The sequence below is a fragment of the Protopterus annectens genome, chromosome 4.part1, assembly GCF_019279795.1.
Source record: "Protopterus annectens isolate FY-2018-M chromosome 4.part1, PAN1.0, whole genome shotgun sequence".
Lineage (NCBI taxonomy): Eukaryota > Metazoa > Chordata > Ceratodontiformes > Protopteridae > Protopterus > Protopterus annectens.
In genome coordinates, this window is record NC_056734.1 from 207,291,121 (window position 1) to 207,318,049 (window position 26,929).

Genomic DNA, 26,929 nt, shown 5'->3' on the forward strand with positions numbered 1-26,929 from the left:
AACTTAGAAAGAAAGTACAGCTGGATATATTCATGTAGTGCTCAGTAAGCTTTGTAGTTTAAAACAAGGAACTTTATTAACTTCTACTACTGCAAGGAAAGAGGTAAGTAGAATAAAACTGTTTAGAAATCATCATGTTCCCAGGATAAGATGGAAATGTGTGCTCAGTGAAAAAACATACAGTGACACGATTTTGTCTTAAATTATATGAAATGCTCCAAAAGGTGGAGTTGTGAAATTGTACGATGCTCATGGAAACCCCTTGAGTAACACTAGTAGGAAAACCCATGAAGCATATCGCCCCAGTGATACTGAGAAATGGAGACTGTAAAATCTACATTGTAATTCTGACTAAGAGCATAGATGTGATGTAATGCATGATGACCAGTTTTGATTTGATAATGTTCAGGCAGTCATAAGCGCTATCAGACTGAGGTTTTGAGTGCTTTCATTTGCTAGAGTGTATTGTGCCCATATGGTAGTCTTATGAGTAGACATTACCAAACCATTTGACCGCTTAAAATGGAATTTAAGCCATGAGAGAATTTCAGCTCTGAAATGATTTTATGAATATTATGTTGAATATTCTTACTGCGTAATATATTATAAACTAACTTGCAGAAAGTAGAATGGTAAGGAGGGATGTCCTTTTCCCGTTATCTGTGCTTATTGTACATCTGAAATATTACGGTAGTATTAGTGATTTAGAGACTGGAAAAATAATGAGAATAAGTTAATTTGTTGTTTGGCAGATATGCTTTAACAATAACTGACAGATAAACTATGCTGTACTGAGTGTGGTTTCTTTAGAGGGAGATTTGACCCTGTAGTTACAGATCTGAGAACATATGAAGACAGTAATCTGGCCTTTGACCAACATGTAGCTAAGGTAGTAAGAAAAATCATTCTAGGTTACCTGATGTACAAATAAGGTTTGGCGTTCAGATCCAAGGAAGTTACACTACCAATCTACTTGGCCCTTATCAGGCCCATCGTTGAGTACAATGCTCCCTTCATCATGTACCTGATTAGCCATATATGCCCACAAAAACTCCTCACCAAGAGAACCCAGGGTATTAACACACTGTATTATGCAGATCACCTTAGAGACCTGTGTCTATATTCTGTCTCCTGCAGGTTGTTGACAGGCAATCTGTGTATTCTTAGATCCAGTCCTAATGGAGCTCTTCCATATCTGCAAAATGAGCAACAACAGAAACACTAGATCCAGGGATATGAACTTTGCTTGTGACATAGTTAGAACACATATATCTGCCCGAAAAGATCTATGTGCTATGGAATAGGCTCCCTTTCCATTTGAAGCAGAGTCCCTCCTTCATTTATTTCAAACATAACCTTCACCATTGGATGGGAAATTGTAAATCAATCTCTGGGCTGGACCCCATGTCTCTTATAGACACAGTTAAAAAGTAAACATTCCCTAAATAACATTAGATAGGTAACCATAAATTCAGCCCCTTACTGGCCCCATTTCCCTATAGACAGAGGCTGACAGCAAACATTGCCTTAGTAATATACCCCCCACATAACTTTTTAGCAACTTCCTAACTAGCATACCCCCCCCCCAGCAAACATTTCACTCCAATTAAGGCACACATGTTACAAAGGAATAAAACTGGGTTGGGTTGAGTTGCTGGGCTTATAAAGGCCCTGGTGGTCATCAGCCTAGTATATACCTATGAAACTATGAACCTATGTGAGAGATACCAGAAGAAAAGGCAGGTCTACACTTCATGGCATCTCACAAATTAGGAGGAAAAATGAGCCTCTTCTGGTTCACTTTACTCTTCTACCAATTACAAAATGGAAATACATCCTTTATTAGTTTTCAGTTAGGTTTTTCATATCGGGCGAATGTTTTTTTTCTAAATGCATGATAAATTTTGAAATTTATAGCTTGGAGGAGTTTATCCAAGCTTAGAGATAATGTAATCAAAAGAACCCGAGGGTGTTTATTCAGATCAGGTTAAGTCCAATCTAATAAAAATGTAACTAGCATCAACAGCTCTATAACCCTTATAGGTATTAGGTTCTGAAGTATCTGAAACATATTATTAATATAGTCAGTGTACAGGGCAACTTCATGAGGAAACTCTCTATAACCTTATAGCTAATAGGTTCTGAGGCATCTGACACTTTAATATATTCAGTGTGTAGGGCAACTTTATGAGAAAACTGTCCTTCTTTGGGGACTTGTATCTCAATGTTATAAGGCAGTTTAGATTTGTCCATTTACAGGCTGCATTAAAAGTTAGTCCTCTTTTGCAGTTTCAGAGTGAGAACAGGAATGAGACAATGGAGTCAGTGTCAGTATGTTATGGGGCAGATGGACCACGTAAACCATGTAAGGCAGTTAACAGCCTTTGCTACAAGCCACATAAGTAACACATAGAGCGAGGAGAGATTTGAGGAAAAAGAAAATCCCACATAATTTACTAGAACTGCTAGGAAATATTAAGCAGATGATAGGATTGATTCACTGATCAGTCAAGTGGACAGATACAAGTTTTTAAGGTAAAAGGCTAGGAGGTTATAGGCTATATGGCATCAAAAGAATGATTCCTACTGCTAGTAAAATACGAATGGCTGCTTGAATGGCACCCATCTGCCTTTTCTACTTTCCAAACCTGCACCACTTTCATTTAGCTCCACTGCTTATCATCAGACTCCAACATGTATTGAAGAATTCTTTATTTTCCAGTCCTGCTGCTTCATCATACCTAGCTCTTTTTTCCCTTACTTCTGATACTTCATCTACGTCCTGCCCTTTTTTCCTTTCACATTTTTCACTTACATCTTAATACTTCTATCACCCTAACTTCCATTTCCTTTTCCATACATAATTTTTATTTTCACAAAGAAATGGTGAAGCAACCAAGGCACAGAATGTCCTAGTTTAAACACAGTCCAAGGATAAATAAAAGGTAGGTAAAATCCAAGGTAAATTTATTCACTCAGGTAAGTGCTTTCATGATACACATATCACTTCTTCAAACCTTCAAACAAACACTTCCTACTCAACTATATTTAAACAGTATTCAAACCAATCAAATCAAACCAATTAATGCTTGAAGTAATTAGCACTTAAAGTAAAACCAGTCATTCTACAATATGTACAAAGTCATACTGGAAAACATTTCAAGTATAGATGCATAATACATATGTAACATAAAATGCATTAGTTAAAAATGAATTAGTTAAAAATTATTAAAATATATATTTAATATGTTTATCTGTCTTTCATTAAAATAATTTAATTTCATTTGAACAACCTCCTATTCTTCAAAACTGGTTTCAAGGGTATTCTATCATTAAGGCCCTTTCCTTTATTAGCTCTTAATATGATAATCCACCTAGTTTCAAAGGTCTCTGTATGGTTCCTTATATCACCACCTCTCTCATTAGGAATAATTCTCTCAATAACTGAGAACATAAAATTATGGTCATTGCCTTCAGAGGGCACATGTTTGGGTAACGCATTAGTGGCAACACCATTCCTAATATTTAATAAGTGTTCCCTGATTCTAAATTTTATCTGTCTGTCAGTCTTGCCCACATAAAATGCAGAACATTTCTGACAGACAGCCAAGTAGATCACATGGTCTGTGTTACAGTTGGCTGCTACACTAAAATCATACATTAGCTTAGTGTCTTGATGTTTAAATACATTCTCATGATTTATGTATATGCATTGATTGCATCTACCACAAGGAACCATCCCTTTTACTCCTGCCATATCTTGTCCCTTATTATGATGTGGATAGGATAACATCCGTTTCAAAGATTTCCTGTTCTTAAATATAAAACTTGGATTTTCCCCTACAACTTGTTTGACTTCTGAATTCTGTGTTAATATATTTCAGTTCATTTTTATCACATTGGTTACTATATTCACATCGCTGGTAAAATAAGTAGAGAATCTAACAGATTCATTTCTATGTTGAACATAACCTGTTCTATCATTATTGGGCATTGAAAAATATGGCTTGCCTATACTATCTCTCCATGAAGTAGATGCATCCAGGATACCTGAGGTCATACTATCAGTGTAACCCCTTTCATTAAATCTGCGTTTCAGACTAGTTAGTTCTTCCTTAAATTCACCATCCCTGGTTGTTAGCCTTGAAGTCCTAAGGGTTTGCCCTTTTACTACATTCTTAAAGATATGTCCTGGATGCATACTGCTTCTGTGGAGTAAAGTATTTCTATGGCATTTCTTCCTAAACAACTTGGTGGTTATCCCATTCACATCATCCATACTAATCATTACATCAAGAAATTCTATTTCCTGTCTAGAGTATTTCATCTCAAATTTTAGAAAGTCAGTGCTGTTATTAATTTCTGTAGTGAATTCTTTTAACGTTGCATCATCACCACTCCATAACAGGAAGAGGTCATCAACAAACCATTTATAAAATTGGATCTGAGGCCATCTTTCATTAGTAAGCACATTCCTGTTTTCCCATATGGCCATGACGAGATTGGCATAGCTATTTGTGCTTGCCGTCCCCATGGCCACACCATCTTTCTGCTTATATAACTTACCATCAAAACTCAACACATTATTGGTTAAAACTAACTCCATTAATAAGCATATTAGATCTATTTTCTTTCCATCACATGTCCCTTCTTCCAGCAAATATTGTCTTAACAATTCTAATCCGGTTGTATTCGGAATACAAGTAAACAACGAGCATGCATCTAGTGTCACTAATAGAATATCTCCATCTTGTCTTTCATATGCATTATTAAACACATATAGGTCCTGCAAGAATTGCTTAGAGTCTCTTAGAATATTCCTGTTCTTATTTACTAACATTCTTAAATTCTTCTCAACATATATGGAGATAGACTCTGTAGACCAGTTACGTCCTGACACTATAGGTCTTAAAGGAGGTTGATATACATCCTTATGGATTTTCGGCAGACCATGTATGCTAGGCATTAGAGGTTCTTCTACCTTAAAGTAATCATATAGCTCATTTGAGATGGCATTATCTAATAAACAATCATATAGTATCCCATCCAATCGTGATAACATCCCCTCCGTATCAGCTTGGCTGATATTTTCATATACAGAGGTATCCTGTAGCATTTCATACATCGCTGTGTCATAATAGATTTTATCCATTAAAACTACAGGGCCACCTTTATCTGCTTGCTTAATGATAACATTTTTGTCAGACTGTAATTGTTTTAAAGCATTCCATTCATCCCTACTAAAATTGGAGAAAGTTTTAGTTCTGTTCTTACCATTTACATTTTCAAATATTTCATTTTCACAAATGTTAATAAAAACATCAATAACTGGATGGCTGTTGTTTAGGAAGAAATGCCATAGAAATACTTTACTCCATAGAAGCAGTATGCATCCAGGACATATCTTTAAGAATGTAGTAAAAGGGCAAACCCTTAGGACTTCAAGGTTAACAGCCAGGGATGATGAATTTAAGGAAGAAATAACTAGTCTGAAACGCAGATTTAATGAAAGGGGTTACACTGATAGTATGACCTCAGGTATACTGGATGCATCTACTTCATGGAGAGATAGTATAGGCAAGCCATATTTTACAATGCCCAATAATGATAGAACAGGTTATGTTCAACATAAAAATGAATCTGTTAGATTCTCTACTTATTTTACCAGCGATGTGAATATAGTAACCAATGTGATAAAAAAGAACTGGACTATATTAACACAGAATTCAGAAATCAAACAAGTTGTAGGGGAAAATCCAAGTTTTATATTTAAGAACAGGAAATCTTTGAAACGGATGTTATCCTATCCACATCATAATAAGGGACAAGATATGGCAGGAGTAAAAGGGATGGTTCCTTGTGGTAGATGCAATCAATGCATATACATAAATCATGAGAATGTATTTACACATCCAGACACTAAGCGAATGTATGATTTTAGTGTAGCAGCCAACTGTAACACAGACCATGTGGTCTACTTGGCTGTCTGTCAGAAATGTTCTGCATTTTATGTGGGCAAGACTGACAGACAGCTAAGATTTAGAATCAGGGAACACTTATTAAATATTAGGAATGGTGTTGCCACTAATGCGTTACCCAAACATGTGTCCTCTGACGGCAACGACCATAATTTTATGTTCTCAGTTATTGAGAGAATTATTCCCAATGAGAGAGGTGGTGATATAAGGAACCATACAGAGACCTCTGAAACTAGGTGGATTATCGGCTTAAGAGTTAATAAAGGAATGGGCCTTAATGATAGAATACCCTTCAAACCAGTTTTGAAGAATAGGAGGTTGTTCAAATGAAATTAAATTATTTTAATGAAAGACAGATAAACATATTAAATATATATTTTAATCATTTTTAACTAATTCATTTTTAACTAATGCATTTTATGTTACAATATGTATTATGCATCTATACTTGAAATGCTTTCCAGTATGACTTTGTACATATTGTAGAATGACTGGTTTTACTTTAAGTGCTAATTACTTCAAGCATTAATTGGTTTGATTTGATTGGTTTGAATACTGTTTAAATATAGTTGAGTAGGAAGTGTTTGAAGGTTTGAAGAAGTGATATGTGTATCATGAAAGCGCTTACCTGAGTGAATAAATTTACCTTGGATTTTACCTACCTTTTATTTATCCTTGGACTGTGTTTAAACTAGGACATTCTGTGCCTTGGTTGCTTCACCATTTCTTTGTGGATTTTTATGACTTTATTTACCTTGTTGGAGTACTTATCCTAGCTGTTTCCTGTCTAGCATTTTCTTGGATAATTTTTATTTTGTTTTATCGACTTTTTATAAACTTTTCTAGTTACACTGTGGCATTATCTACATTATCTACGTACTTCCATCCTAGCTGCACTAATTTTCTTAAGCAGCCATCTTAGGCTTTCCAGCTGGATTCCTTTCAGATAAGCTTCCAGGTCAAATTCTACTTTGTAATGCACTTCGCTCCCATCATCTTTACACTTGTCTGATTACTAGCAAAATTATTTATGTATATTTAACCTTTGCCTATTTATATATATCACCTATTTTTATTCCCCAACATCATCTATTATTTCCCCAATTCAATCTCATTCGGTATGTTTCCCTTAACTGCACCCTTTTCCCACTTCCCATAAGTCACATTAATTCACTCATTTTACAGATGTGTGAAAACATTCCTGTCTACCACAGACTCTGATACTGAACTTGAAGCAATGCTTATTTAACTCACAGTTACATCCTATCAATACGTTGGAGTTTGTTTTTTATAGGTGCTACAGTTTGTTGTCAGGTTGGCAACTCGGAGAAGAGGGAAGGTTAGGAATTACTTGTTGACTAGCACTTTCCTTTCCCTAAGTTTGTGTACACATAAATCTGTTACATATAGGCATGTGAGGTATTAGGACAAAACCCCCACATCCGGAGTGTAAATATTACACTTTCAAATTGTTTTGAATGTTCTTATATTGTGATTTCTTAAAACTGGTTATTTTACTTTTCAAGTTTAGATGTTTCACTATCACTATTTTACATACTGTCTGAGGAGAAGCACTATTTCTTTATAGTCCCAGAGCTATACTATGTCCTAAAAACTGTGCATTTGTATACTTGAAGTAAGTAGTTTATTTAGAAAAGTTTTTATATACATACATATATATGTTGCTTTCAGTGTGACATTTCTTTATATACACTTCAATTATTCAAACTTACTCATTTGCATTTTTTTTACATATGTAACAAAGGTTTAGTCGTAAACTCTAAACTCCTTGGGCCTTTTTTTTTTTTGCTGTCACTGTTAACAAAAGTAACTGGAGCTTACAGGTAGACAAAACTGTCTTTAAATAATTGACTAGAAATATCAGTTATTTTATTTGAGAAACAGAAGGCATGCATTCCAATAAGAATTATACTGTGAAGCATAATTAAACAACCATGAAGATGATGTATTGCTTAACAAAAAGTCAGTCTTATTTACTGTTGCTTATTTTCATTTTATTAATGGGGGTAGCAAAATAACACAGTAATGGCTATTTGTAAGTAGACTCCAGGAGATGGGATGACATAATGAAGTTATAATGCCCATTATATGAGAAAGAATACATCAATAATGTAAAATTATTGCAACATAATTAGTTATTATGAGGAGGGGAATCGATAAAGTAAAATGCTTCAGAAGTGTGTGAGAATGAATGTACAGAAATGAGGTAGATGCTAATAAAAGAAGAAGATGTGGATTACAAGTGAAACCTGGCACAGTCTCATGATCATACATTAAGCAACACTAACTGCATTCACATGGATACAGGATTATAGATGTCTTAGAAAAGGCTAACCTACAGCTCACAAGCATTCAGATAAAGATGCTAATCTAGCAGTCTAGGCAAACATAATAAGATAAGCAGCAAACATGCTTACCAGTGCAGATAGACGTACATGAAGGAAAATGCAGTATAAAGTTCCTCAAAGGAAGACAAAGATCAAGGGTATTAACTATCTGCACTGCAATGCACTATAAAGCAAACCAGCCTTTACTGCAGGCAGCCATATTAAAAACAGAAAGGCCAAGGAATTGCTGAAGTGGCACATAATTTTAATTCTGAAGACTGCAGCTGTGATCCTTAGAATTATGAGATGATTGTAGCAAACTGTAAGGTATCGCATTGGATTGCAAGACTCATACACCAAGTGATTTGTACTTTGCACAGTGGTGCGTGAATCAGTTGGTATAGGATATACAAAGCAGTGTGTTCCATATACCAAGCAAATCACACCTCTCTTTATGAAGATTGAAACATGTGCTACTTGTAAATGTGAAGCATACAGCAGTATGAGATGTCCAATGCAAACTGGGCAAGAATAGATAATTTCACAGCTACAGTATAGCTTGTGGGTGTGTGTGGGTGTATGCAAATCAGACTTGTGTATTTTATTTGTGTATATGCATGTGTGTAAATATGAATATCTGAAAGTGACTACAATGCGTGTATAGGAAGGGGTAGGAAGAGGATTTCAGTCTCTATGATGTCCAATGGACTATGTCTATGAGTGAGTGAATGAGTGTGTGTGTGTGTGTGTGTGTGTGTGTGTGTGTGTGTGTGTGTGTGTGTGTGTGTGTGTGTGTGTGTGTATCAGATGTGGAATTAAGCTCACAAATCTATTTTGTAGCTACTTAACCAAAATGTTTGCATTGGCATTAAAAATGATACTGACCTATAGTTTTCTGGGTCTTGCTTATCTTGACACAATTTCAACTAAACCACCACTTTGGTTCTTGTCAAATGAGTCCAAAAGACAATGCTTCTCCTTATCTCATTGCAGATAACTCTGTAGATTTAGGATCTCATCTTGCATTCCTTTATGAAAATGAAAAGGTTGACCATTTTCCCCTCTTTATTTCTCTCTCCCACATATTCCATCTTATTTCCCTGCCCAATATATACTTTCCTTGCTCTCTGTTCATCCTCCATTAACATACTTTGTCCAGCACTGTGCCCTTCTATCACACTTTCATGATTCATTCTCCTAATCTGTACACATTTTCAGAAAGGTCAGCAAGTAAATCCCACTGCATTTTCTGCTTTATTACTTGCCCCTATAACTTACATTAACCCATAAAAATAGAAGTTTGTTTCTTGTCTTCTTCTTCAGTTCAGTAGCAAGGCATCATAGCCATAACTAGGTTGGGCTAAGGGGTGGCTACAATGGCTACAAGCAGTTTGTGGCACCACTAGATGATACAAATTGTGCTTAAGTGCAGTACTGGCACTGATTTATGAAAGCCAGAAGGACATCATTGATTTTATAAATGAATGCAGATGTCTGTCATTGACTTATAAAAGCCATGAGGACATCATTGCTTTTATAAATGGATGCACATGCCGCATTTAGTTAGGCTAATGCACTGAATCACTTACTCTGAGGTGAGTGTGTGCTAGTGCATTAAGTTAATGAATTATGTTGCAGTGTCCAGTCTATGTGCCCATCAAGGAGTGCTACCTCCCAACATGCTTGAATGTTTTTTTCATGCCTCAGGAATCCCAATGTCTCCTGAAGGAGTCCACATTCTTATGATTTCAACTGAAAAATTGTGTCAAAGAAAAAAATACTTGTACAGCCAACATGGTTAAAAGGATGATATTTAATCAATAAAACAATGAATAAAGACAGGTTAGTGCTTTCGCAGTCAACAACCACTTCTTCAGACCAATAAAAGCATTAAAAAAACAATTTAAAATAATCAACTAACCAATCAAAAAGCAAGCATGAAATTACATGTATTCCTACAACACTTCAAACCTATTCATACATGAACGATTCATACACAAAAAAATTTACCAATCAAATTAGTGTTTCAGGCCACACACTTTTAGCACTGGCTTAACATATACCATGTTATTCAAACCAGGAAAAGAATTGGCTTTGAAGGATATAATCCATTTCAATTCAGCACACTCAGTCTTGTTTAAGAGATCACCATCTTCAATCCATTTCAATTCAGCACACTCAGTCTTGTTTAAAAGATCGTCATCTCTAATGTTTATTGTTATTCTTTCCAGAATGTGAACTTAAAAGAATGATGCGAACCAACATCAAACACATTTGGCTAGACCATTAGTCGATCTTTTATTACAGATGTCACAAATATGTTGTAAAATCCTGTTTTTAAACATTTGATTGGATTTGCCAGTATAAAAACAAGTGCATGCTTGACATTTTGCCTAAAAGACAATGATGGAGGTTTTGCAGTCAGCATAGAAATTAGAATTTATATTCTGTTCTGATAAAGGGTGTTTAATGAAACTTGTAGTCCAGATGTACTTAAAGGCATTGCATAACCTACATATAAAGGTACCAATGCAGTGAGATGAACAGGGCACTGCTCAGAATGTCTGTAACATAAAAGATATTTCAGAGGCATGTTATTATGAAAAGTAAATTTAGGTGTAGTTACCAGAATATTTCTGATAGCATCATCTGTCATCAGCCAATTCTTTTTCATTATGTCACATACTAAGCCTATGTCACTCAAATATGTCAAGAGTATACATGGTGATCTATTACGGACACTGGATGGAGCTACCACAGCTTCATTTGTCGTAGAAAAAAAGGGTCTAGCAATTGTGTCCCTGGTTGAATGCTATTCACTAATGGCCTTATTTTCATATTACTACATGAGTAACCTCTTGCAATGAAATTTTCAGCTATAGCACTTAGACAGTACAGTTGTGTACACTTACCATAAATGTAGATGTTCAAGTGTATTCATTGTCGCAGTCATTACATTTGGATAATCTGCTGGCAGGTTGCCCTCAGTCTGCCTGATTAACAAAGTCTTGGGTCCTGCATCAGTTGCTGTCCCTTCTTCCATGATGTCAGATTGTCAGGGGTATAAAACACGCAGCCAACGTCATTACATCAGTTTTCCTTGCCCCAGATGTCAGGTGCTCCCCCAATGGGGAGCAAATAAACATAAAAAACACAAAGGTATACCTCCAGCAAAAAGCAAATACACCAAAAAGGCTTTTAAGCATAGTAAAGAAAAGTAGAGGTAAAGCCAGAAGAAGTTAGGGGGCTGAAGGGTGGGTAACCAGGACTGCAACAGTGAATACACTCAAACATCTACATTTATGGTAAGTGTAAACAACTGTACTGTGTTTTTCGTGTTTCACTGTTGCAGTCATTACATTTGGGTAATTCCCAAAGCTATGGTTGGGAGGAGGAGTTTATTTAGCATTAGGGACAGCAATAAGGCCCTGAAAGACAGCAGTGGCAAAGCCAGCTCTGGATTTAGAGAAAATTGGCAAATGATAATTCTTGGTGAAAGTATGTACATAACTCCAAGTAGCAGCTTCTAGGATGTCCCTGGTAGGAACACCTCTGAGAAAGGCTGCAGAAGTAGATACAAGCCTGGTGGAGTGAGATCTGATCCCTTGGAGGGTAGGTTTTCCATGGTGCTTATAGCAGAAATGAATGCAATGGCTTATCAATTTAGAAATGGCTTGTTGTGAAATAGCCTTCCCCTCTGCCCCTGCAGCAAATGCTACCAGCAGTTGTTCCGATTTTCTTCAAGGTTTAGTCCTGTCCAAGTAGAATCTAAGTTGTCTGTGCACATCCAAGGAATGCAGAATCCGTTCCCCTTTGTTCTGTGGATTGGGAAACAAGGTTGGTAAATGAATGGACTGATTAAAAGCCACACTGGATACCACCTTGGGCATGAAGGATGGATTGGTTTTGAGGGGCACCCTGTCCGCATGAAAGAGGATGAAAGGTTCCACTGCCATAAGGGCCTGTAATTCAGATACCCTTCTTGCTGAAGTGATTGCTAAAAGGAAGGCTGCAGTAGCAGCTGGCTCAAAAGGAGGTAGAGTGAGTTTCTCCAATACAAAGTTAAGGTCCCAAGCAGGGGTTCGAGCTCTCCTGGGTGGTCTCAAGTTTTTGGCCCCTCTCAGGTACTGCTTGAGCAGAGGATGAGAGAAGAGGGGAAGTTCTGTGTTATAATGAGCTAAAATGGCTGAGGCGTGGATTTTAATGGAAGGAAAGGACAGGCCCTTGTGAAGCATCTCAGTTAAGTATTGTAAAATCTGAGGTAAATTGGGCGCTGCTGTGCTCATCCCTTGAGATTGGTTCCAGGCACAGAATCTTTTTCCATTTTTCAGCATAAGATTTTCTAGTACTAGGTCTCCTTGCCTCTAAGATGACATCCATCACAGGTTTGCTGAGGGATTATACGGGTGAATTTAAGTGATTAGCCAGGCTGCAAGGTTCAATGTTGGAAGCTGAGGGTGCAGAATTTGGTTCTCCTGCTAAGACAGCTGTGAAGGGGTCTGAGGGCAGGTGCCATGGAGATAACTGTGACACACTGCACAGGAGGGGGTACCAGTATTGGCACAGCCAGTCTGGAGCAATCAAGATCATCCTTGGTTTGTCCTGCTTGACTTTTAGTAGAACTTTGGAGAGCAGCAGCAGCAGGGGAAAGGCGTAGACTGACTTTTTTCAGCTGAAGGACAGAGCATCCACTTTCCAAGCTTATTTATGGGGAGTCCTTATGCAAAACTTGTCCAACTGGTAGTTCTGGGGGAAGGCAAATAGATCTATGTCTGGGCTCTACCATTCGCTTGTCAACATGTTGAAGATCCTTGATTCCAGTTTCCACTCGTGTGGGTCCATGAAGTTTCTGCTTAGTCCATCTGTCAGTGTATTCAATATTCCTGGCAGGAGATGAGCTTGTAGGTGCACTTGGTAGCTCAAGGCTGTGTTCCACAATGCCATGGCTAGTCTGCAGAGGGAGTAGGAATGTGTACCCACCCTGCTTGTTTATGTACCACATAACTGTGGTGTTATCTGTCTTTACCATTAGTTGTCCTGGAAGAATGTAGTCCTTGAAGGCTGTCAGAGCATTCTGTACAGCTAACATATCTTTTTGATTGATATGTAGATGCATTTGACTTGGGTTCCATTTGCCCTGAATGCACTTCCCTGCCAGGTGAGCCCCCCATGCATAGTCTGAAGCATCTGTAGTTAGGGTTTGGGTAGCAGGGGGTAGTATGAATGGTAGTCCCTTGTTTTGATGGCAGGCCTCTGCCTACCAGAGGAACTCCAGGCATAGGCAAGGTATAATAGGAATCATTGTTTCCAGGCTGTGAGAATGTTGACTCCATAGACTTTTTAGATACCACTTGTAGTTTCCTCATATGCAGTCTTGAATATGGAATTAGAAGAATGCAGGAGGCCATGAACCCCAAGGCTTGCAGTATGTGTCTTGCAGATAACAGGGTTTTTGTGGCCACCTGTTTGAAATAGGTTACCAAATTAATTTGCTTTTCTGGCGTGAGGTAAGCCATCTGGGCAGTTGTATTCAAGCTTTCACCCAGGAATGTAATTTGTTGACAGGGTACCAGTTGTGATTTCTTTTCATTTATGGTGTACCCGAGACAAGTTAGAACCCTTTTTACAAATGCCAGATGATTCAAAAGTATGCCCTGGATTTCTGCCTGAATTAGACAATCTTCCAGGTATGGGTATGTTTGAATACTTGTTGCCTGCAAAATGCAATAACTGGAGCCAGGCACTTTGTGAATACCCTGGGTGCAGTAGACAAGCCAAAGGGCAGTGCAGAGAACTGATAATGCGTGTAGTCTGCTTTGAAGCGTAGGTATCTTCTGCAAGATTCCCTGATTGGGATGTGCAGGTATGCTTCTTTTAAATCTAGTGTTGCCAACCAGGCATCTTTGCCTATCATAGGAAGTAATTGGTGAAGAGTCAGCATCTTGAATTTTGGAAACTCCAGAAAGGTGTTTAGAGTAGACAGGTCCAGAATTGGACGCCATGATTTGATTTTTCTGGGTACCAGAAAAAGTCTGGAGTAGAAACCTTGTCCCTTTTCCTCTTCTGGTACCAGTTGAATAGCCCCCATGTGTAAGAGGGAAAGTACTTGTTTTTGAGCCTTTGCCCACTGATGTGGGGGCAGGTCTGGCCACCCATTTGGTGTTGGCAATGTGTGGAAATGAAATCTGTATCCCTGGGACACTATATTTAAACCAATTTGTCCTGGGTTATAAGTTCCCAGTTCTTTGCATGAAGAGCAATCTTTCTCCCCAAAGGGGCAGTCAAAAGATAAGTGTTTGGAATTTTAAAAGGAAGTAATTGAGACTGTTTACCATGAGGGGGGGTGTCTTTTTATTTCCAGATTTGGAAGTGGAGACTCCCCACTGTTTAGTTCTGAGAGTCCCCTGTGACTGAAACCTGGGGTTTTTGCTGTGTCTGGGTTTGGCTTGAGAGGACCTGGAAGGGACTGGAAAGGATAGATTCTTAGTAGGCCAGTGCCTACTAAATCTCGGAGGTTGCACTTGTAAAAAATCTTTAACAGTTTGCATAGATTTAGCTTTATCTTCCATCTTTTTAAGAACTTCTTCAGCCTTGTTGCCAAACAGGCGGTCCTGATTTAAAGGAGCATCCAACAATTTAGCTTTAGCATGATCAGGCAAAGATTGCTCCTTAAGCCAAGCATGCCTTCTAAGCACAGAGCCAGTAACAGCAGCCCTGCAAGAGGCCTCTAAAGAATCAAAAACACATTGCAAGGTATGTTTTCCAACTTGTTCAGCAGAATGCATTAAGTCCTGGAAATCTTTATTTTCCACACAGTCAGGAATCAACATAATTTTCTGTTTAAGTAGTCCAATAATATGTTGCTGATATTTTAATATATAAAATTGGCAGTTTAAAGCTCTGATTGCCAAGGTTGCAGAAGTATAAACCTTTTTACCCCATCTATCCAGTGTCCTGGAGTCTCTATCAGAAGGGGTAGGATTTTTAGCAGTAGAAGCCTTAATGCCCTTGGGACCCTGAGAAATAGTCTCTGGATCTGCAACAGGATTTTTGAGAAGGAACGTGTGGGACTCAGGAACCCTGTAGTATCTGTCAGGTTTACTAGGAGCAGGAGGCAGGGAATCAGGGGCCAAACTGGATTCCGAGAACACATCATCAACAATGTCTAGGACAGGAGGTATAGCCAAAGGCCTATGCTGAAGAAGGAAATCCCTAAGCCTCTTTTTTGAATCAGAAAATTCCTGGCTTTCCCAGTGGAAATGCTCCCTTAAAGTATGTAAAGTTTTCCCAAAAGAAAAATCCTCAGGAGGGGAAGCAGAGGGAATAGAATCCTCTGCATCAGAATCCTCATAAGTAGGTATGAACAAATCCACATCACCAGAAGAGTCAGAAAAAACAGAATACTGACTAGAAGATTCATAATCAAGCTCAGCCCTAGGCCTCTTAAGGGGGGGGGGGGGCTTGACTACCTCTGATTAGAGTTATTAGACCTTCAGCCATTTTTATCATTTGTTTTTTAGGCATAGGGGCCTGAGCATGTGGCCTGGGTGTCATTTTTTTAGACATGGATCGAGATTTAGGCCTTAGTGATGAAGGATGTGTCGATTTAATATGCAAGTCTGTAGGCCTGAATACACCCTCAGAAGCCGGTGCCTGCACAGCAGCTCTGGACCCATCCAAGGTGGAGACATCCGCGGGTTCCACAGTTGAAGTATGTCGCAGCATACCGGACTCGGAATGGGTCTCAGTAGAGGCCTGCGAATCAGAAGTAGTGGGTATCAGGGGCTGCAAAAGCGCCTCACTGAGTACCGGCAAACTGGTGACTGGCTTAGGAGAAGCATTCTCGGCAGTTTTGGACCTGCCTTAAGGGCTGTCTTAGTCTTTATCTGTGCGTATTTTTGGAATCCTGGTAGTTGGATGGCTAACCGACGACATTTCTGGATAATTAAACCGAGAAACGAAATATTTAGAGGCAAAAATATACCAACGATGGATAGTGCGCTGATTAAATAAAGCACAAAACCGACAGTGAGGTACACCATGGTCAGGGCCTAGGAAGGAATACAGAACAAATGAAAATCTTTATGAAGTATTTGCTTTCCACAAGTAATGCAATTATTAACTTTTACTGACATCGGTAAGGAGCAAGAAAAAGTTTCCCCAATGGGGTACTTAGCTTTAAGTTGAAGACTTCGGTTCTGAAACTCAAAAATGAAAATTTCAGGAGTCGGCCGACCAGCACTTGCAAACTGCTTCTGCTTCAGGCACCGCATGGCAAGAAAGACTGATGTAATGATGTCAGCTGCATGTTTTATACCCCTGATGACCTGAAGTCATGGAAGAAGGGACAGCAACCGACGCAGGACCAAAGATTTTTTTAATCAGGCTGACTGAGGGCAACCTGCCAGCAGATTACCCAAATGTAATGACTGCAACAGTGAAACACGAAGAACATCCTCCAAAGCATTATTGTCATCATTGTGTAATCTGAGTGTATGTAATAGCTGGTCTTTGACCACATTCCTAAGAATATGCCTAGGATGCATACTGGTCTTGTGAAGAAAGTTATTTTTCTTGAATGGTTTCTTCAAAACCCTGGTCATTACATCTCATTTGTTCTTTACCAATAATGATATCTAGAAAACCAATAGTAATTATATGTGAAACAGGAAACAGGTAGTGCTATGTAAATGTTCTACAAACAAACAAAAACTATTGGGTGTCCCTCTACAAACCATAAAGACATTGTCAATGAAGCCTCTATACTATCTAACGTTCTGTAGAAATGGATTAGTATCAAAGAAGTAATCACATTACTATTGTGTCAAAACTAAATTTGCATAAGAATTACCACAAGAAGTGCCCATTACAACTCTTATGCGCTGAAGAAAAAAAACTTGTTCAAAGACAAAAACATTGTTTTCTAAAATAAGGTCAGGCAATGTACAAACATAATTTTGTTATTAGAAAAAACATTGCAGGAGGAGGAAAAGGTTTTAATATTCACAAGCCCCAGATCTTTCAGTATAATGGTGAATAATGAAGCGATCTCGAGTGTAGTGAGCAGTAAATTATCCTAACTCTGGAGCCTATCATACCAGGCATAAAAATCTTGTAAAACATTTTTAGTATCCTTCAGAGTGCTTGGAATGCCATCAAGCACAGTTGTAATGTCTTTTCCACAAATATTGAGATGGACTCTGTCACCCTTCCACAGCTGGAAACAATCAGGCTCATGGGGGGAATCACTTAACTTGTTGTGAATTTTAGATAAACCATAGAGTATGGTGATAGTAGGATTCTCTACTTGAAAGTACTTATACAGATTGACGGATATCAAGCCAGTCATGCAATCTTTTAGTTAAGTTTTAGTAAGGAATTTGCTAAAGCTGCAAGAACAGAGAAAGCTCCCTTTTTTGATGGGGTACTGCTTTGCAAATTTCTACAAGGTACCCGATGAGATAGTTATGGCTCTGCAAGGCATTCCCTACATTCTCCTTTTTAACCAAAGTTAAGTCCTATCTATAAAGAATTACATGCTAATCTGTTAATATTTCCTTCTGAACGATACACATGCTTAATAGTTCTTTTTTCATCACTGTTTTTGTCTGTTTAGGCTGAGAAGTACCACAGGATTACAATATGATTCTAGGTAGCCTGTAGCTATCTCACAGAATTAGTATGTTTGATTCGACATTAATGTCTCAAAAGGTATCATACAGTTGCTGCAGCTATGCAAAACACTGTGGTCAAGGATGATGATTCTACTACACCCACAGGTATAGCCAAGATTAAAGTTATTAACCTTCCTTTACATGATGTGCTTTTTGTCTGTGTTGTGCCCATAAATTGCCAGTTACACCCTCTTACTCACTGAGAAAAGGTGGGTGAGAGAGTTACCTCCCATCCACAATCCTCAATAGTTTTCCCTAAGTTATCACCTGCTCACTCTCTCTTTTCTGTAGTTGCACATTTAATTTTCTACTTCCTCCCAATGCAGTTTCAATGTTCAGATTTAGTGCATGATGCAACACAGAAGGCTCTTAGATGGGCTCCAGCAAAGAAAATTAACCATATAGTTCTCTCAAGAATAACTCATTATCCATTATAATGTTCTGCCTTCCTTTAATACTAACAACAAAATTGTCTAAAGTACCTCTCCACCAGTGGTTGATGAAGTTTTCAGATGTTTTTACTGCTTCACTGCATTTATGCACTGTTTTATACTGCTTTAACTGTAGTTTTAATAGCTAGACACTGTTTCATTACTCTAGTTGCATGTTTACTGAATTACATAACTGCAACCTGTTTTTTCCTACTGAGAGTTGTATTTTCTGTTTGTGAGTGCTTTATTCATGCTTTTCTGTGCATTTATGATTTTTTGAGGTTTCTGTGTTCTAGTCAGGTATCATATAACTAATTTGTTTGGAGTTAAAAGCATTCTCTAGAGTCTCATTGCTCCTTTATCTGTTTAAAGCTCTCATTTAGTGGCTACAGCTAGTAGCTCTAATAGTTTTCCACCTTCCCCCCCCCTATTGTTGTCTTGTTCTTATACTTGGTGGCTTTGCAGTTACTGTATATTTAATCTGGGACACTACTCCCAGTCTAGTGTCATTAGTTCATTCTACCTAACAGAGAGAGAACATTTGTGAAGGCCAACCCACTTAGATTCTTAACCTTGAGTTTACGTCTGTTCCAGCTTTCTCCTTTTCCACTTGACTAAAACAAAAAAATCTAAGCTTGTTTCCCCCCTTTTCCTGTAATGAGTCTAGTCCAGATACAGATTTGATGTATCCAGGACTGTTTGTAAGCTCCAGAGCCGCCAAGCATTTCTGTACTGGTGGGAAGCCTTCTAGTTTATGAGTGGGAGTGGTAAGCACTAGGTAACCTATCTACCACATAAGGAGTGGTTCTGGCCCAGAAATTGTAATTATTGGCCGTTTGGGCAGTTTTTCCATCTCATTCAACTTTCTGATTTAAAAGCCTGCACTTGCACGTGTTTCCCCCCTTTCCTGTAACTATAGTCCAGATACAGATTTGCTTTATCCAGGACTGTTTGCAAGCTCCTGAACCCCCCCAAGCCATTCTGTGTTGGAGGGAAGCCTTCTAACTTATCATTGGGAGTGGTAAGCACTAGGTAGCCTATCTACCACAAAAGGAGTGGTTTCTGGCCCAGATTTGTGGTTTATTGGCCTTTTGGGCAGTTTCTTCCATCTTTTTCAACTTTCTGGCTTAAAAGCCTGTGTTTGTGCTTGTACCCCCCCCCCCACCTTGCTGTAACTAGTCTAGTCCAGATACAGATTTGCTGTGTCCAAGACTGTAAGCTTCTGAGCCCCTCAAGCCTTTCTGTGTTGGAGGGGAAGCCTTCTAGCTTATCAGTGAGAGTGGTAAGCACTAGGTAGTATATCTACCACAAGAGGAGTGGTCCCTGGCCTAGAAATTGTAGTTTATTGTCTGTTTGAGCAGTTTTTTTATCTCTCTCAACTTTCCGGATTAAAAGCCCACATTTGCTCTTGTTTCCCACCTTTCCTGTAACTAGTCTAGTCCAGATACAGACCTGCTGTATCCAGGAATGTTTGCAAGCTTCTGAGTGGTGCCAGAGCCTGCTCTTCAAATTTTTCCTTAGTTTTCTCCTCTCCTGCACTTATACTAACTTATTAGTCTAGCACTTTACCAGACTTCTTGTAGCAATTATTGTAGCACACAAGTATTACCAGCACTATACATTCTACAAGAAAACATATCTAGTACTTATTATCAATGCCCACCCTGCCAGGCAAGTCTAAAGGTAAGCTCCCTGTGCTTTCTCCTATTAACCTGGTGAACTTGGGAATCCTGAGGCAATGTAGCAAGTGTACACAAACAACCCTCTCCTCTTACCTTCCAACACTCAGACTTGCAAGACATGCACTTATATATCCAAATTGGAAGTCATGCACTTTCCAGCCAAGACCAAAATAGCTGGTCAAGAGGAGCAGGTCAACACTTGCACCACACCACATGGAACACATAGCCCTCTGAAACACACAACAGCACTGGCTTCACATAACAACACAAACCGCACACCCACCTTTCTGGAGGCTCTCAGTAAAAATCTATCCAAGCAGCAGAGACCTCCAAGGCAGAAACGCACTCGACCACCACAACACAACACTAATCACTAGACACATAAATCTCCTAAACAGTGTGCCACTCAACCAAAGCCCCTAAGGCAAAACAGCATACCCAAAACACTAGTCATAGGTGACTCGATAGTGAGGCACACTGATGTCCCACTCACTAGGTTGAATAAGGAGAAATTAACAGTCAGCTGCCTGTCAGGTGCTGGGATCCGACACATAATGCTTGCACTCAGGTCACTCAACAACATGTACATGTCGGTGTGAATGACCTGAGATGTACATCCCTGGGCTACATGAAAAGAGACATGGAGGAGCTCTCGGATTATGTAGCCCAAATGGGTATGACCCTAGCCCTTAGCAGCATCATACCATCACCCAGAATGATACCACAATACAAGCAGAAAATGGTTGATTTCAACAACTGCCTAACTTTCTGGTGTCATTCTAAGCGGATCCAGTATCTGTCTGCCTGGGATGACATGATTGACAGACCTTGATGCTTTGCCAGAAATGGCCTGCATCTGTCACCCCTGGGCTTCCGGATACTGGCCAAGGCTCTTGCCACCCCTACAGTTCCTTTTTTAGGTGGTGTTCCAAAGACCAAATTACCAAATTTCCCAGTTAGGGATCGCCACAGTGGAACTCCAGTCCGCTAATGATTGGCAGTAGATTATTACATGCCGAGTTGCCAGCCCTGATGCACAACCTTCAACGAAGGTACGCCCATTCATGTATGTCTCCACACAAAAGAAGCTTTAGCTGAGAATCGAACAGGACGTCTTACTGTGAGGTGACAACAGTACCGCAGCAGCACCACCGCAGTTTAATATACACAAATTTTATATATATATATATATATATATATATATATATATATATATATATATATCTACACACACACAAACAGACACACACACACACAGACACACACACACACACACACACACATATATATATATATATATATATATATATATGTAGATAGATACAAAAACACACACAACACACACAAATATATATATATATATATATAAATATATATATATATATATATATATATATATATATATATATATATATATATATATATATATATATAAATAAATAAAAATATAAATGTATATATATATATATATATAGGTTCATAGGTTCATAGGTTCATACTAGGCTATCTGCCCGAGGGCATTTACAAGCCTAGCCCATAGTTTTGTGGCTTACGCCACCCCTTTAGTATGGGGAACTATACCCATTATTTTGCTGTGCCTCTGTTGAGCAGTGACACTGAGGTAATCCCTGGGGTATATCTGCGATCTCCCATCCATTGGTCAAGATTTCTCTTGAACAAGGCCAGTGAGGTGCTCTGCCTCACATATACCAGGATTTTATTCCACAGCATAGGGAGTCTTTGGGTGATGAATCTATCCCTCCAGCACGTCCTATTAATAGCCGTGTCGAGGTTTAAGTCTCCCGCCCTTGTGGCTCTGACGGATCTAGATTTTTTGAGGTGAAGCATATTCATCCATTCTGGGTTTGACATGGCCTTGTATGTTAGGCAAAGGTCACCTCTGAGCAAGCGGTAAGCGACTGAATAGAGCTGGAGTTCTTTCAGTCGGGCAGCATAGGACAGATGTTTGAGACCCTTTATCCTTTTGGTGAGGAACTTTTGTGGCCTCTCCAGCTGCTGCAAGTGTCGGGTCAGATACATTCCGAATGGGGCATTGTACTCAATCATTGGTCTGATGAGTGATGAGTATAGGGAGACTATGACTTCCCTTGATCTAGATGAGAATCCCTTCATGATAAGGTGGGCAATGTAGAAGGTCTTCCTAACTACTTTAGCTACATGGGTGTCGAATGACAGACTACTATCAACCTGGGTCCCCAGGTCCCTGATAACTTCTTCTGTGCTCAGTGGATTGCCACCTATTTGGTAGCTAGGGGTAACCTTGTTTTTCCCGAAGGGTATGACTATGCATTGTTGGCATTTAACTTTAGGCCATGGCTCTGGCACCAGTTATCCGCTTTCTGTGAGACCCTTCTGAAGGATATCTGTGTCAGATGTGTTTTCTACTATGGCGCCAGTTTGCAGTCATCTGCAAACTTTGTCAGCCATAACCCTCCTGTGTTTGCTTGTACTTCGGAAAAGTAGATGCCAAACAAGAGTGGGCCCAGGACTGAGCCCTGTGGTACACCACTTGTGACAGGCTTTGAGTCTGACATGGCGCCAGCAACTCTGACCCTGTGGGTTCTGTCACTCAGCCAGTTTGCAACCCATCTTGTGATGTATGGGTTAACATTTAAGCTGATGAGTTTTTCAATGATACCCGAGTGGGGTATTGTATCGAAGGCCTTCGCCAGATCGAGGTAGGCTGTATGGACTGCCTTTCCCTCATCAATGGCTTTGGTGACTGTTTCGAAAATTCAACCAAGTTTAGAAGGCATGATCTGCCTTTGACAAAGCCAAACTGGGATGGATCCAAAGTCTGCAAATTCCCTATGTCTTTATTTATGAGGTCCATTATGATCCTCTCCACGGCTTTGCAGATAAGGCTTGTCAAGCTAATGGGCCGGTAATTTCCAGGGTCGGTGGAGGCACCGCCTTTGTGAAGTGGGACCACAGTTGCAGTGCGCCACTCCTGGCACGTATCCAGAGGTAAGACTATGATTAAACAGCTGTCCTAGCTGTGGGTTTAATTCCTCGTTGAGTTCGTGGAGCACACAGCCGGGGACACCATCAGGTCCCATGGATGCTGTGTTTTTTGCTTTGGAGAGAGCAGTTCTCACTTGGGCGTTGGAGATGTTTGGGGGGCTGCAATCACTTGGTATAGACATCTCTCCTTTTGGGAGGGAGGGGGGGGAGAAGTTTGCACTGAACCTGTCAGCCAGTATGTTGGCAATGTCTGTAGGATCAGTAATCTTCACATCATTTTGAACTAGTTCTGAGCATATCTGGGAGTTTCCTCCCAGATTTCTAACATAGCTAAAGAAGGCCTTATGATTGTCTTTTGAGTCTTTAGCTATTTTTCTCTCAAAATTTGCTTTGGATGATTTTATGAGAGCTCTTAGTTTTTTACTTATATTGATCAAGGGTGTCTTACCTTTTAAGGATTTTGCTCTATCTTGTAGTAGCTTCCTCCTTTTGTTGTAGAGTTTGTTTATGGCTGGGGTCCACCAGACTGGACGCTTGCCTTTGGTACAAAGAGTCTTTGTTTTGCTTGGGATTGCCTTATCCATGCAGTCCTGCAGGTGCTGGTAGAAGGCATTTGTAAGTGATTCAGCGGCTTGAGTACTGTTTTCCGCCCTCGGGGCCTTAAAGGAGACCACACTAGTCTTTAGAAGTGTGAAGTCGGCTTCGAGAAGTTCTTTACTGTGGTCTTTTTTATTTCAGGTGGGGTGGGATGAGGACCTCCAGCGAGATTAGTTTGTGATCTGATCTCACCAGTGAGGGGTATACTTCGGTGTTGAACATTGTGCTCCCATGTTCGTGATGATGAGATCAAGTATGTTTTCTCCTCTTGTGGGGATGGTGACTAGTTGTTCCATGGCATTTGAGTTTATGAATTCCAGGAACTTTTGGGCTAGGGTGTTTGGGCTTGAGTAGTGTTCCCAGTCTATATTAGGGTAATTGAAGTCACCTAGTATGATGGTGTTTGGTGATACATTTATCCCTCTAGTGTTTTCAGGAAGGCCATGTGAGGTTCCTGAGTTTGTGAGGGTGGCCTGTAACATGCTACAATTTGCAGAGCAGTCTTGCCTATGGTTAATTGCACCTGGATGGTCTCCGATGCATCGTGCGTTGCCACCAGTCTTGAGGTGTGGGTGTCTTTGATGAATATGGATACCCCCTCCTTTCTTGGTATTGTCTGGATTTTGGGGCCGGAACGCATGATAAGAGGTAAAACCTGATAGTGCTGGGGTGCTCTCAGGAGCCTTGAACCAGGTTTCTGTCACTGCACAGACATCGATGTTCTCCATACTGAGAAGGGCCTCGAGTGCGTGCATTTTGAGATTTAGACTTCTGGCATTGAGCAGCATTACCCTTAGTTTTTTTTTTTTGTGTTCTAGGGTGGTAGGTTTAGAATTTGAGCCTTGCCTAAAAAGGCACTATGGGGTGGCAAGAGCCTTTGCCAATATCCGAATCCCAGGGTGACAGGTGCAAGCCGCCCTTGCGAAGCAGCGTGGCTTGTCCAGCATGTCATCCCAGGCAGACAGACATTGGATCCCCTTTGAATGACACCAGAGTTTAAGCCAATTGTTAAAGCTGATCATCTTATCTCTGTATTGTGGCATCATTCTTGGTGAAGGTAGGATACTGCTCAAGGTCAGGGTCATACCTGCCTGGGCTACATAATCAGAGAGCTCCTCAATGTCTCTTTTCATGTAGTCCAAGGAGGTACGTCTCAGGTCGTTTACACCAGCGTGGACAATGACTGAGTCGTATTTGTACCTGCTGTTGAGAGACCTGAGTGCTTGCGTTATGTGGCAGATTCTAGCGCCCAACAGGCAGCTTACTGTGACCTTCTCCTTACTCAGTCTGGTGAGCGGGACGTCAGTGTGTCTGACTATGGAGTCACCAATGACTAGTGTGTCTGGCATTGTGTTTGGCCTTAAGGGCTGTGACTGTTTGACACTCTGACTGTGAGGTCTATGTGTTGCAGGTGTTGTGTTCTGAGGTGGTGGTTGTTTGGGTGTCTGCTTTGGTGGCCTCTGCTGTTTTGGTAGATTTTTGATCAGAGCCGCCGAGTATGTCTTTGTGTGTTTATGTGTATGATTTGAGGTTGTGATGGTACTATGTGAGACTGGGTCTATAGTGTGTGTGGTAACCTTCTCCTCCTGACTGGTCTTGCCAGTCCTATGTTGAGAGAGCTCAGCCTCCAGTTTGGCCGTATAGTTGCATCTCTCGCATGTATTTGTGTTTTGTGGGAGGAGGAGAGGGTTGTCTGTGTACATGAGGCAATTGTAACATTGCCTCAATATTCCCAGGTTCACCAGCTGAGCAGGAGAGGACACTAGCAACTGATCCCTCGACATGCTAGAAGGACTAGACAAAAAAACTTTAAAAGAGATTCCGGGGGATGTGGGTGACCGAGAAATGGGGTTTGCCTTTTTGGGGTGCTATCTATAAGAGTGCCGTATCAAGGTAATAAGTACTGTAGGAGCAAGTATATATATATATATATATATATATATGTGTGTTCATACACACACACACACACACACACACACACACACACACACACACACACATTGATATATATATATATATATATATATATATATATATATATATATATATATATATATATATATATATATATACATGTATATACATGTATGAATATATATATATGGTTCCCGTTTACAAGCTCGAATTGCTACATGATCGAAATGCAGTATCTTGAGACTATAAAGGCGAAAGACCGGAACCCCGAAAGATGAGAAGCGCGAAATTTAAAAGGTGTAGAAGTGGCTGAAAGCTATGCTAAACAAAGACAAGTATCTGTCACTGCTGAGTGTTACATAGTTTCATTAACATGCAGCCTGTAGATGGTAATTACACTGCCCCAGGTTCGATTGGTGAAATTTATGTGACTGTCTTATCGCAGAAAGGAGCTCCGGTGCTTTTGCTAGATGGTATAGAACTGCTGCAATACTTTTGTGATTGGTATGTGCTCGGCAAGGTTCGTAAGTTCTGTACTAGGACTACTGTTTTTTCTCGGTTTCCACCATTGTTTCCAATTTCGTTCTGGAAAGTGGACGAGTTAAATACATTGTTTTTGCCTTGTACACAGAATAGTGTAGAGGCATGGCACCATAGGCTAAAGAGTTTGCTGGGCCACAGACAGACCGACCTATCAGCACTCATGAAAGTGCTGGCTAGAGAGCAAGATAGGGTGAATGAGCTTAGGATTCGTATGAGCTGTGGTACGCCTCCTTCACCCAAGAAACGGAAGGTTTTACGTCGCCATGCTAAATTTGAGCATGTATTAAAGCATAGATCAAGTTATGCATGTTTAGAATTTTTGATGGCTATTGCCAGATTACTGAAGATTTGAGATGAGAAGAGGATAAGTCCTGTTGTTGGAGAAACTGATGAATATTTAATTTGGATTTCTGGCATGCGGTTTAGCACAGAAGCTCATATTGTTAGCTTGCGTGCTCCTATTTTGTTGTCTGTGCACTGAAGTTGTTATGTTGCACTGGTTTTTGTTTATTTAATGTTTTAGGACGGAGAAGGAATAATTGTCTGGTTAATAAATAATTTTATTATTTTTTCGAGCTTTTTCATATTGCGTAGCTGCTGTTTGGGATAGTTTCGGTGTTTTGCTTATTCGAGATTGTGCGGTTTCGGTCTTCTGGTTTCGGCTTTCCGCGTTTCGAGTATGTCGCAATTCGAGCTTGTAAACGGGAACCATACATATATATATATATATATATGTATATATATATATATATAAAACCAAGAAAACACTGATGACGA

General features: G+C 39.7%; 1 protein-coding gene across 3 annotated transcripts in view; it reads right to left on the reverse strand.

Annotated features, from left to right (window-relative positions):
* The window catches only part of GPC5 (glypican 5), a 4,047,478-nt gene that overhangs the window by 3,304,381 nt on the left and 716,168 nt on the right, over nucleotides 1–26,929 (reverse strand). The window lies entirely within an intron of this gene.